This window comes from Pseudorca crassidens, chromosome 6, assembly GCF_039906515.1.
Source record: "Pseudorca crassidens isolate mPseCra1 chromosome 6, mPseCra1.hap1, whole genome shotgun sequence".
Taxonomy (NCBI): domain Eukaryota; kingdom Metazoa; phylum Chordata; class Mammalia; order Artiodactyla; family Delphinidae; genus Pseudorca; species Pseudorca crassidens.
Window position 1 is genome coordinate 81,577,867 of NC_090301.1, and position 13,712 is coordinate 81,591,578.

Below are 13,712 nucleotides of genomic sequence, written 5' to 3' on the forward strand. Positions count from 1 at the left end.
CAGATGTAGAAAACAAACTTATGGTTACCAAGGGGGAAAGTGGTAGGGAGGAATTAATTGGGAGATTGGGATTGATATATACACAGTACTATAAATAAAGTAGACAATCAACAAGGATCTACTGTATAGCACAAGGAAGTCTACTCAATATTCTGTGATAACCTATATGGGAAAAGAATCTGAAAAATAATGGATATAGGTATATGTATAACTGAATCACTTTGCTGTACACCTGAAATGAACACAACATTGTAAATCAACTACACTCTAATATAAAATTAAATTAAATTTAAAAAAATTAAAAAAGAAGCATTCTAGCCAAGGAGCATTTATATTCTATTATTTTTAGTCATAATATATGTACATATGTATATAATAATACATAATGCATAATTATATATGTATTATTATGCATCATATAGACATATCAATAAATTCAGAAAGACGTGATAACATATAAAAAGTACTTATCTCAAGGTGGTAAGATTACTCTACTTTTCCATATTGTCTTCTTTTTTTTTTTACAATAAACATGTATTAATTTTATAATAGAAATATTCTTTAGAGGTGTTTGTATGTCAACTATTTCGAGAAGTCCAGCATTTTATTTATTTTCTGAATTTTAGAATTTTATTTATTTTTTTATACAGCAGGTTCTTATTAGTTATCCATTTTATACATATTAGTGTATATATGTCAATCCCAATCTCCCAATTGGCATTTTAATCTATAGATGTCAGATGTTTTTCATATTCAATAAATATTAAGTTCACAGACAAGATAACTATAATTATATGAAGAATTCATGCAGAGAAAACAACTCCTACCTTCTGCAGAGAAACTGATAAAAACATAACATGTGCTGTGAGACCCAGCAGCGTAATGGAGGCAGTAAATCTCTAGATGCTCTATGTCTTTACGAGTCCCTATAAAGGAGTACCTCTTCTCTCTGTAACAGAAATAACATAGACACACACATTTATTTAAAGGAATGTAAATTATCCTTAAGTACACACTGCAGCTATATAGGCTGCTGCCTGTTTTCAAGTGGGGTCTCACAGAAAAACAGTTGGAAATATTACCACTTTTAAAAAAAATAAATAAATTTATTTATTTATTTTTGGCTGCATTGGGTCTTTGTTGCTGTGTGCAAGCTTTCTCTAGTTGCGGTGCACGGGGGCTACCCTTCATTGCGGTACGTGGGCTTCTCATTGTGGTGGCTTCTCTTGTTGCAGATCATGGGCTCTAGGCACGTAGGCTTCGGTAGTTGTGGCAAGCGGACTCAGTAGTTGTGGTTCATGGGCTCTAGAGCACAGGCTCAGTAGTTGTGGAGGATGGGCTTAGCTGCTCTGCAGCATGTGAGATCTTCACGGACCAGGGATCAAAGCCGCGTCCCCTGAATTGGCAGGCGGATTCTTAACCTCTGTGCCACCAGGGAAGTTCTATTTTTTTTTTTAATTTACCATTTTAACCCTTTTATTTATTTACTTTTGACTGTATTGGGTTTTAGTTGTGGCATGAGGGACCTTTGTTGTGCCATGTGGGCTTCTTAGTTGCGGCATGCATGCGGGATCTAGTTCCCCGACCAGGGACTGAATCCACGCCCTCTGAATTGGAAGCGTGGAGTCTTAACCACTGGACCACCAGGGAAGTCCCCCATTACCACTTATTTGTTATATGACCTTGGGAACATTACTTATCCTCTCTGTGCCTTAGTTTCCTCATCTGTAAATAGGGATAATAACAGTACCCAAGTAGAAGGGTCATTATAAAGATTAATATTCATAAAGTACAACAGTGTCAGATACAATAACAATAGTGTATGCCATATATGTGGTTTTTAAAGAGAAATACCTGAGTGGGGTTGATTATATTAATAGAGACTCTTCACAGAGCATATTACTTTCAGTGATATTTTACTTCTGTTAACATCTCAAGTAATTCTCACTTCAGTGCTATGAATGGATATTATTACCACCTGGCCCTCCGCTTTGCAAATCAGAAAGTTGATTTTATCAGAGCTCCCCAAACTGTTACAAACTCACAAGAACTGATAAATTTAAAAAGGCAACTTTTTGTTGTTCCAAAATGATAGCAAATGGACTGGATATAATACTATTTCCTGCTACCTGGTCTATTTAAGTACAAACCACTTAGAAACTACCTGTTTAGTGTAAAGTTAAAGCAAGTAGAATTGAAAAACTCAAACTGGATCTTCCATCAAACCATAGTAGTGTGCTTTTCTACTGTGTTACTAATCTCCTCTTACACCTGATATGATACCTTGAGAAAGCACAACATCACCAATGGAATATTCTTGCCAAGAATGTTTAATCTCAATCTAATAATCAAAAAAAAAATCAGAAAAATCTAAATTAAGGGACATCTTGCAAACAATTTGCCCAGACTTTTAAAACATGTCAACAACATGACACAAGAAGGCTGGGAATTTTTCTTTTTTTAAGTTTAAAGGAGGTTAAATGGATATGACAACTGAATACAATGCATGATCCTTGAGTGGATCTTGGAATCAGGGGGAAAAAAGACAGCTATAATTACTGAACAGTTGGGAAATTTAAAATACAGACTTTTAAAATCCCTATTAGTTAATACATTTAAAATTAGGTGGATTATTCCTGTAAATAAAAATTATTCATTCATGCGTTTATATGCATCATAATTAATTAAACATCTATTCAGTGTGATAGGCCTGCAGATAATAAAAATTCTTGCAAGTAACAGACCTTAAAATACAGTCTTGGCCTGGCCAAAGAGGTCAGGTGACGGGTAGTGCGGACCCCTCTTAGTCTGGCAAGTTAGCAAAGTGGCTAAACCACCATCTGATATATTTGGGACTCAGGCCATCTTCCTACTGAAGTGTTTTCCCTTCTAATGAAGGGGAAAAATTCAGAATGTTGGAGCAGGCTGCTGCTTCATGCAGCCTTCAATAAAGTTCTACAAGAAAGAGTGGCACATCAGGAAGCAGAGAAGGGCAAAAAAGATAGCTTTGCCAAAAGAGCTACTTTCTGTCTGTGGATGAGAATCAGATGATCTGGAGCTTGGCAGGACTGAAGAAGCCAAATTATAAATGTTTTATAATTATCTTTTATTTATTTTTGAATAGGTTATTTGCATGATATAGAATTTGAGAGATATAAAAAGGCAGTGAAAAATTTCCCATCCAGTCCTGTCCCCCAGACATCTATTTTCCCTCCCCAGAGGCAATCCCTGCTACCGCTCATGTATTCTTCCAGAAATGTTTAATGCATTGCCATATCTATACATGTATTTACAGAAATGGAGCAGGTTATACACTCTGTTCTATACCTTGCTTTCTTTATGTAATATGTTTTGTCAATTGATCACTTCAGTACATAGAGAGCTGCATTATTATATATTATTTTCATAAAGCTTATACTGTAAAAACTACAGAGTAGATAAGAACGCAAGACGACACAACAGGTGTTTTCCCATGGAAAGGAAAAAAAAATACTGTCCACCAGACAAAAAAGAGCGTTGAGGTATCTGAGGGTAGAGTACTGAAGATGACGACTGAGAAAGGTAGCTGGGAGGATTTGTCTGAAGACATCTTTGGATTCAGAGAGTACCAGTGCATTGTGGCAGAACGTCTGAAAAGTTACTGAAGTCTTTGCCATGAGAGGGGTGCAAAAGTGGCTAAGACTGATCTGGAAGACATTAAGGAGACTGGGGTTTGAGGAAACAGGGTGAAGAGTACCTGGTCCTCACAATTGGAGACCACAGCAAGAACCTCAGCAGTAGACTAAGTATATGAAGTCCAGAGGCCCAGCAAGAGGAAACACATCTCAGCGGATGACGGCACATGGTGCCCAAATGCCAAGGGCCCTGAGTAACTCAGCAGAGACCAGCAAGCAGAGAGAAGAATGTGGAAGCCCATGCTTATCCGCTGATATCAGGACGATATGAGTCTCCCCAGGAACTTGGGGAAGAGCAGAAGCGAAGGAGAGGATAAGAAGAAGAATCTTAAAGCCTAAATTGACTCAATTTTAACTCAGAAGTGACCAAGTTACTACCAGCTGGTAAGATTAAGTTTTCCTTTATCTATGGAAGTGATGGGGTTGGGGGACCAGGAGAAGAGGTTTGTGAGTTAATCCTGTTCACACACAGGCAAACGGTATTTTACACACTTAATAAGATTTAAACCTACATAGCTCATAAGGCTGTTACAAGGATTCAATGAAATGGTTGTGTGAAAATGTACAAAGAATAAATGGTGTGATTTTCTGGTTACAATTTTTTTTTATATCTTTATTGGAGTATAATTGCTTTACAATGTTGCATTAGTTTCTGCTGGTTACAGTTTTTGATAGCAACCTTTCTGTGACTTCCCCCCAAGTTCTGGGGAACTTTACGGTGGTCCTATATTTCCAAATTTTATTATACACGGCCACTTCCAAAGAGTATTAGCTTTGAAGTAAGTGAATCCTCAGTTCAAATTCTACCTCTGTCACCCACTAGCTGTAAGAATCTGGGGAAGTAACTTAATTTCTCTGAGTCTCTGAATCTTTATTCATAAAACATAGTGTGACAATCAAAAATTATGTTATACTGTATTAGGTGAAATAATGAAATGTACACACGACACTGTCTTTAATAACCAAAAATCACTGTATACATATATTAAGTAAGATAATGAAACAAACAATTACTTCCTCTAAAGGTTAAACAATGTTGCCCAGTTTTTGATTTGGAAATTTTGATAATCTTGTCCATGTCCTGACTCTAATATATTGAGCTCTGTAATATATGGCTCTTAGTTATTGTTCCCAGGGCAATGGAGTACTAAACATCCCCACACACTGTGAAGAAAGCAGGCCTGTGTCATAATAAAAGCATTCAATATAAAATATATGACACATAACCAGCAATCTCTTCAAGTCTTACTCTGAGACTGAGTATAGGAATTGGATATGGTAATTTCCCATTTTCTTAAAATAGAAATTGTCTTTTTGAAAAAGATATTAAAAAAAAAGGTATTTATCTCAAATCTAACACATGTTAGAAAGAAAAACTACTCAGTAGATAATAATGTTGATTTCTGGTTAAAGATGGTAGATTGAACATATACTTAATTCCATCCCCTTTCAAAACCACATTAAAATACAATATAATATTAAATATTTCCTTAAAAAGCATGAAACAAGAAAGAAAAAGAGAATGAAGGATGAATGACAGTACCAAAATTTGGAAACTAGACAGCAGAAGGACTACAGCTAACTGACTTAGCAAATCCAAACAAACTAAATCTTAAACTAGTAGGAGATAAAGCCAGGAAAAAGTTTTATTTGCATTACAGTTTCCAAGAAACTTAGTAATTGGTAGCACCCAGACTTATGGAAGTAGTTTAAAGGTAGAAATAAGAGCAAGGCTGGTTGGAAGTCTGTTTAAGAATTAGTCTCTTGCATTCCCTCTCTACCATCTGCAACTGGACAAGTACCCCTCCCTCTATCATCCTAGCCGAAGACAATGTTTATTCTTTGGAGTGGTAAAACAGAAGGTTCCCAAACTGGGAAATTTGGAGAATTCTGGTCAGCAGAGTACTCTACTGAAAACAGAACTGAATGAAATTTTATACTTTGAATATGACATCCCAAGTCCTCTTCTACTTAGTTTGTAAAATGCTAGTAGCGCATCTTATAACCTCTAGGTAGGAGAGTGAAAGATTCTTCTTTGGAGAATCTAACTGGATTAAAGAGAATCTAACTGGATTAAAAACTGGATTAAAGTTCTCAATAAATTGACACTGGGAGTTCCTGAACAAAACAGCATAGTCAGATCTATGGAATGCACAGTCATCAAGCCCCAATTATGTATTATCCAGATATCCCCCTTTCTTTAAACATGAGCAGTGGGAAATTAATGGATTAAATGTGAAGCTGAAAAAAAATCAAGAAGTAGAAATATAATCATTTATTTAGAGATATTGTTCTTCATAAACACCAAAAGAAACACCTAGAAAGAACTGAAAGTGATTGCTTCTGGTAATTGGAAAAATGGTGAAAAGAGGTGTAGAACAGGAAACTGCTAATTTCTTTTAAAAATAAGTCTTGTAGGACTACTTGATTTTTTAAACTATGTGCATGTGTAACTTTGATAAATATAGAACAAAACAGTATAAAATTAACATTAACAATGATCTGTAGGAACTTAGCAATTCAAATTTAAATTCTTAAATGTGGCTGCGTATGAACTGCTGTACTGTCCAACCTTAAAGGGTAAGTTTCTAGAAAACAGGTGTTACACCAGACAAATATCTGCTATGGCAGCCAGCACATGGCAGGTAACTAAACATTGCTACTTTAACTGCTAACAATGAAAAACAAAAACAGGCACTGTGGTGGGTTCTAGAACTCCTGGGTTCAAATCTTGACTCTAACCCTTTCTAGTTATATAGTCTTGGACAAGATATTAAATCTCTGTTTGTTTATGCTTCCTTATCTGTAAAATCCTCATTTCATAGGAATGTTGTGAGTGTTAACATATATAATAGGAAGAGTGTTTAGCACAGTGCCTGAGGCATAAGGAATGGTTAATAAATGCTAGCTATTTTAATTTTTATCCCCAAATCCTAACTCTGGATGTTAAGGATCATGTCTACTGTACCTCCTACTACTCCCTTGCACAGACCTCACGACATTTTATTTCCCACAAATGTCTTGTTCAACAACTCTAACCCTAATCATCACCCTAAAATCAATATTGCCTGGTTCACTTCAAAACACAAACTAGAAATAAATACCTGGAACCACCTCTTTTGTCTTATCCATTCTTACTTTCCTTTTCCTTTAAGGCAGCCTGGAGCAGAATTTGTAAGCAGAGGACCTAAGTTTGGGCAGATCATTTAGCCTCTCTGACTATACATTTTCTCATCTGTTAAGTGGAGATGATAATACCTGCTGGAGTGGATACTTGAAGTTTGTCTCTCCACCATGCTTTCCTGCTATTTCTGCTAACTGTATACCAATTTTCCTTTTGACAACTCACCCGTTCGACAGCTTCAGAGGTGGGCCTAACTGCCAAAGCCAGTCTGCATAGCCCCCTATCCCTCTGTCCACAGTGAGGTTTCCAAGGATGGATACTTAATCAGATCAGGACCACTGACACTCAAAACTGTCAGTGACACCAAGTGTGGAGCTGACAATGAAGCCAATTCAGGGGATAAGAACTGCGAGCCTCAGATTAGTCTTTCTGGAGACCATTCTATCCTATAAACCACAATATCTCCTTTTAGCCTAAGCTTGTGTGTGTGGAGTGGGGAGGGAGGGGAGGGGGAGGGGAGGGCAGAAAGGGCAAGTGTTCTTCAGCTAAATGAGTCTTAACTCCTATCAACCATGTATGTATTATCTCTACTGTTTCTAAGATGAACTGAGATAATAAATATAAAAATCTTGGATAAACGTAAAAGAGTATGCAAATGTTAATTGTTAAAAATTGTAATAACACAAGCCCAATTTCTTCACAAAGTATACTATCCTTGTAATAGTTATAACTTATTTTCACAAAAATCAAAGTACCTTATTAAAAATCTGGACATGATGGAGAGTATTTGTGAATATATATTTTGCATAAAAAATATAAGAATGCCCAATTGTCCAAATTATTCCAGGTCATGCATGTGACAGCAGCTCAGACAGCTTCCTTATCTACCAGATTTAAAAGGTTAGGCTAGTACACCCCAAATCTCTATTTTACCCTTTGATATTTGAAGTTGTACGCTCCATAAACCTGTTTGAATCCTTTTGAAAATATGTATTCTGTACTAATTACTTGCAAGTGAATTTTATCAGACTTAATTAGTAAAGTCTAGAGTAGTACAATTATTTTATTATTTATAAGTAAAACACAAATTAAAGAGAAATTGAAAAATGGTACCTAGTCCCTATAAAAGCTGATTTTATAAATGTATAAAATAAAATACTCTGAATTCAGAATAAAAATTAGAAATAAATGATATCCCAAGTGACCTCAAAGGGTATAAAAAGGCATTTGTTTTCTTAAATAGATCCATCTCTTCATGTCTACAGGATTAATATGACTGACAATTCTTTTCTTTCTGGCTAAAGCAAAAGTAAACTTTAGCTCAACTCCTGTTTAATTTCTCAGAAACGAAATAAGTGCAATTGAAATAAATGCTGCTTTACAGTATTTGCTTCATCTGATATCTCCTAGGTCTTATCTCTAGATTACGCTCCTTTAGGTAAAGGATCAGATAATCAGGTAATAAGGATGACTTTGGTCTCATCTTCCATTATCAATACCCAATGATAACAATGAATATAATAATGAGAAAATCATGAGCATGAATGTATACATTTTTTTCATGATGGAAAATATCCAATACAAAATGAAAAAAAAAAAACTGGGCTGTAATGGCATTTTTTTAAAGAAAGATAATGATGAGATAAGAATGTTATTCTTTAATTAAAACAAGTTATAATATCAGGGTCACTGTTAAAAGTTTAATACCAATTAAAAATAGTATTAGACAGATAATTAGTCAGGAAACATAATAAAATGCTTAAATTCCAGTCCAACAAAACCAACAACTCTCCTTAATAAACTGGACTATGAAGAATGTGGTATTTTAATAAATATACTTTAAGTCACTTTTGTCCTTCAAAATGGTTATCTTCGGAGGCTGTAAACAAGCCCAGAAATGCCAGAATTGTGAAAATATTTCTGGAATTTCTCTTTTGTAATTGCCTCTACAGTTAACTTTTGTACGACACAAGATCCCTTGTTGTTTCTGACCCCAAAAGGCATACATAACTTTTGACCCACTAAGCTTAGTTTGACATGACATTTACTTGGTTTAAGAATTCAGATGAAACTAGTAATGTGCATGCAAAATAGTATCTTAAGGAACAAAAGCAATTCCATAAATATTTTGTGCAAAGGCAGTATCCATGGAGTAAGTCTACAGTTTCCAAAAGTGCTTCTGAGAGTCAAAAAATAATAAAGATTTTAAAATGTTGTCGCCTTCCCTATAACTATGTCTTAAATTAAGAATAAAATAGCAGTCTGAATATGCAGACATAAACTATCAAATTTCAGATTGTGAGAATAAATTTTTTTAAAATTGCAGCTTCTAAAAATTAATTCAATCTAACAAACATTTATTGAATGTATTCTATTTATCTACAGGAGTGCTATAGGTACAATAGAAAACAGCAAAATAAGTAATATACAGGCCAGGTGTTCAGAGCAATTATAAGCTAAGTGGAAGAGAAAGTTACGTACAATAACCAGTACAACATTCTACTTCAGTTCTAGACTTAAACATTCTAAATAAAGCTAAAATCTTAGTTATATAAGCTAATTTACATTCAAACGTTTTAGTCCATAGTTTCTCATGTCATTCCTTTTACCACTAGCATTGTGTACCATTATAAGTACATATCACATCACATTGTATAAATTTATTTATCTTCAGCTGGTCTATGAGCTCCTCCACATGAACTAGAGGTCATGGCACAACATTTACTGTAATGTACATGAACAACAACTGTGTGAATCATAAGGCAGGAAGTTAAATTACTGAAAGAAAGGCAAAGTGGTATGAGAAAATCAGAAAAGGAATGGTTTTAATTCCCAGTGGAGAAAGCTTCAAAAACAAGGGAGCATTTAAAGAAAACTGAGATCTTAATATACAGAAACATAACGAGAGAGAGGATTATGGGCAGATGGAACAGGAAAAGTTTGCAAAACTATGAAGGTAAGGAAGGTACTGGGTATGCTTTACAATATTCACAATCCAGTATCACTGGAATTCCAAGCTTTTGTGATTGATTAATAGATGTATTAACTATAGGAGGGGTACTGGGAATAACACTTAGACAAATTAGCAGCAATCTGAGTGGGTCATCTTTCCCAGACCTGTACTACCCGGGGGACCAACAGTACACGTCTATCAAAATGGTGCCACAAAAAATGGCCTTTGAAAATCTGCTCGTATGTCTGAACACAATTCAGATGTCTATATTATTTTAGAATAATGTAGAGCACTCCTTACCAAATGGCATTTCATGGAATAATGCACTCTTAGAGAAATGCGAACAATTGCAGAACCCAGTTCAATTCAGTATATTTTCCCAAATAATTTGACCATGGAACATTTCTGTCATAAAATTCCTGTTAACATCTCAGTTTAGAAAATATTATTGTAATTTCCCTATTTTTAATATATAAGGTATCACTACACTTTAACTTAAAATTTGAGTCATCAAATGGGTCTATTTCATGCATTATGATGTTATAGTACTACTGGGAACAACTCCTAAATATCCACCAATTTGGTAGCAAACAGAGGGTATGAGACAGTATCATAATAAGAAATTATCAATATAAATTTACTTCATCTTATATACCCAAACCTACATGGATTATTTAATAGTTTATGGTGAATTAATCACAGGCTACAGTGAAATTTAGTCAGATAAACATAAGGTTTGATTTAGCTATATCGCCTTAAAAAATATAAAGAAACTGGAAACAAGATGAATGTCTACAAATAGGGGAAAAGTTAAAAAAAATTTGGTACCTCCATACTACACAATATTGCAGTCATTAAAAAAATAAATTAGAGCTATTTCTACAAAGCACTGTAGAGCGAGAAATGCAAGGTGCAGGGGTGTCTGTGTGTGTGTGTGTGTGTGTGTGTGTGTGTGTGTGTAATTCCATCTTTTAAAGCAATGAACAATTCATCTCTCTATATGTGTCTATACATATATATGTGTATACACATTGAGTATATGGAGGATACATATAGATTAAGAAAAAAGACTGCATAAAAATATGATAATTTTACTGGTATATAAAATAAAAATAAGATCTAAGAAAATGAAGAATATTAAAACGTAGAGAAATTGCATCAAAGTTGATTAAAACTAATACAATAAATCTTTCCTATTTGATTTCTTTGATGAATTCCCATTAATTATGGTAGGGGCTGGGGCAGGTGAGATGTACATTTCGTAGCATGAGTTATATATTCTTTCATGGTTTGATTCCTACTTTTCTCACATTCCCAGTATATACTCTACATTCCAGCTATAGTAAACAACCTAGCATTTACTGGGATACTCTGTGCTACTTCATAATCCTGTGCCTTTGTACACACCGTGTCCACTGCCCGAAATGTGCTTTTTTTTGCTTCTCTGCATGTTGAACTCTTAAAAAGTTTATGTGTAAGACTTTGTCAAACAAATATTAAAAATGCAACCTGTTGTATAATAAGCATTGAGTAAGTATTACAGGAATTCAAAGTCCTGACTGGAGTAGTCAGGAAAAGCTAGTAAATGAATTAGGTCTTGAAAGATTAGCACTTTAACAGAAGTGAGGAGAGAGGCTACAGGCATACCTCGGAGATATTGTAGGTTCAGTTCCAGACCACTGCAATAAAGCAAATATTATTCTCAAAAAGCAACTCACACAAATTTTTTGGTTTCCCAGTGCATATAAAAGTTATGTTTACCCTCTACTGTTGTCTATTAATTGTGCAATAGCATTATGTCTAAAAAACGGTGTACATACCTTAATTAAAAAACTTTATTGCTAAAAAAATGCTAACAAACATCTGAGCCTTCAGTGAGTCATAATCTTTTCCCTGGTGGAAGTTCCTGCCTCGATGTTGATGGCTGCTGACTGATCAGGGTGGTGGGTGCTGAAGGCTGGGGTGGCTGTGGGAATTTCTTAAAATAAGACAACAGTGACGTTTGGTGCATTGATTGACTCTTGCTCTCACAATTTCTCTGTAGCATGCAATGTTGTTTGATAGCATTTTACCCATACCCACAGCAGGACTTCTTTCAAAACTGGACTCAATCCTCTCAAACCCTGCTGCTGCTTTATCAGCTAAGTTACTGTCATTTCAACAATCTTCACAGCATCTTCATTAAGAGTAGATTCCACCTCAAGAAACCACCTTCTTTGCTTATCCTTAAGAAGCAACTCCTCATCCATTCAAGTTTTATCATGAGATTGTAGCAATTCAGCCACATCTTCAGCCTCCACTTCTAATTTTAGCTTTTTGCTGTTTCCACCACATCCACAGTTACTTTCTCCACTGAAATCTTGAACCCCTCAAAGTCATCCATGAGGGTTGCAATCGATTTTTTGTAAACTCCTATTTATGTTGATATTTTGACCTCTTGCCATGAATCACAAATATTCTTAATGGCATTTGGAACGGTGAATCCTTTCCAGAAGGTTTGCAATTTACTTTGCCCAGATCCATCAGAGGAATCACTATCTATGGCAGCGATAGCCTTATTAAACGTATTTCTTAAAGAATAGGGCTTGAAAGTTGAAATTACTCCTTGATCCATGGACTGCAGAATGGATGTTGTGTTAGCAGGCATGAAAACAACATGAATCTCATTGCACATCTCCATCAAAGCTCTTGGGTGACAGGTACATTGTTAATGAGCAGTAATATTTCAAAAGGAATCTCTTTTCTGAGCAGTAGGTCTCATCAGTGGGCTTAAAATATTCAGTAAACCATGTTGTCAACAGATGTGCTGTCTCACAGGCTTTGTTGTTCCATTTATAGAGCACAGGCAGAGTAGATTTAGCATAATTCTTAAGGGCCTTAGGATTTTCAGAATGGTAAATGATCACTGGCTTCAACTTCATCAGCTGCATTAGCCCCAACAAGAGAGACAGCCTATCCTTTGATGCTTTGAAGCCAGGCACTGAATTCTCCTCTCTACCTATGAAAGTCCTAGACGGCATCTTCTTCCAACATAGGGCTATACTGAAAATCTGTTGTGTAGTGTACCAATCTTCATTATCTTTTTTTTTAACATCTTTATTGGAATATAATTGCTTTACAATGGTGTGTTAGTTTCTGCTGTATAACAAAGTGAATCAGCTATACATATACATATACATATATCCCCATATCTCCTCCCTCTTGCGTCTCCCTCCCATCCTCCCTATCCCACCCTTCTAGGTGATCACAAAGCGCCAAGCTGATCTCCCTGTGCTATGCGGCTGCTTCCCACTAGCTATCTATTTTACATTTGGTAGTATATATAAATCCATGCCACTCTCTCACTTCATCCCAGCTTACCATTCCACCTCCCCGTGTCCTCAAGTCCATTCTCAACGTCTGCATCTTTATTCCTGTCCTGCCCCTAGGTTCTTCATAACCATTTTTTTTTTCAGATTCCATATATATGTGTTAGCATACAGTATTTGTTTTTCTCTTTCTTAACCTTCATTATCTTAGCTAGATCTTCTGGGTAACTTGCTGCTGCTTCTACATCAGCACTTGCTGCTTTACCTTGCACTTTGATGCTATGGAGATGGCTTCTTTTCTTAAACCTCATGAACCAACCTCTGCTAACTTTAAACTTTTTTTTTTGCAGCGTCCTCAACTCTCTCAGCCTTCACAGAAATGAAGAGCATTAAGGCCTTGCTCTGGATTAGGCTTTGGCTTAAGAGAATGTTGTGGCTGGTTTGATCTTCTATCCAAAACCACTAAAACTTTCTTCATATCAGCAATAAGGCTGTTTTGCTTTCTTGTCATTCATATGTTCACTGGACTCACACTTCTAATTTCCTTTAAGAACTCTTCCTTTGCATTCACAACTTGGCTAACTGTCTGGCACAAGAGGCCTAGCTTTCAACCTGTTTTAACTTTCTACATGCCTTGCTCACTGAGCTTAATA

At 35.6% G+C, this 13,712-nt stretch overlaps 1 protein-coding gene across 18 annotated transcripts in view; it reads right to left on the reverse strand.

The window, feature by feature from the left end:
* Positions 1-13,712, reverse strand: part of MBD5 (methyl-CpG binding domain protein 5) — a 403,659-nt gene that overhangs the window by 142,995 nt on the left and 246,952 nt on the right. For 17 of the 18 annotated variants that reach the window (XM_067742013.1, XM_067742007.1, XM_067741998.1 and 14 more), the window contains one exon: positions 828-949. The exons of the other annotated variant lie outside the window; for it this stretch is intronic. The gene's annotated coding sequence lies outside the window, so the exon portion shown is untranslated. The remainder of the gene's footprint in view (positions 1-827; positions 950-13,712) is intronic. 18 annotated transcript variants of the gene reach the window in all.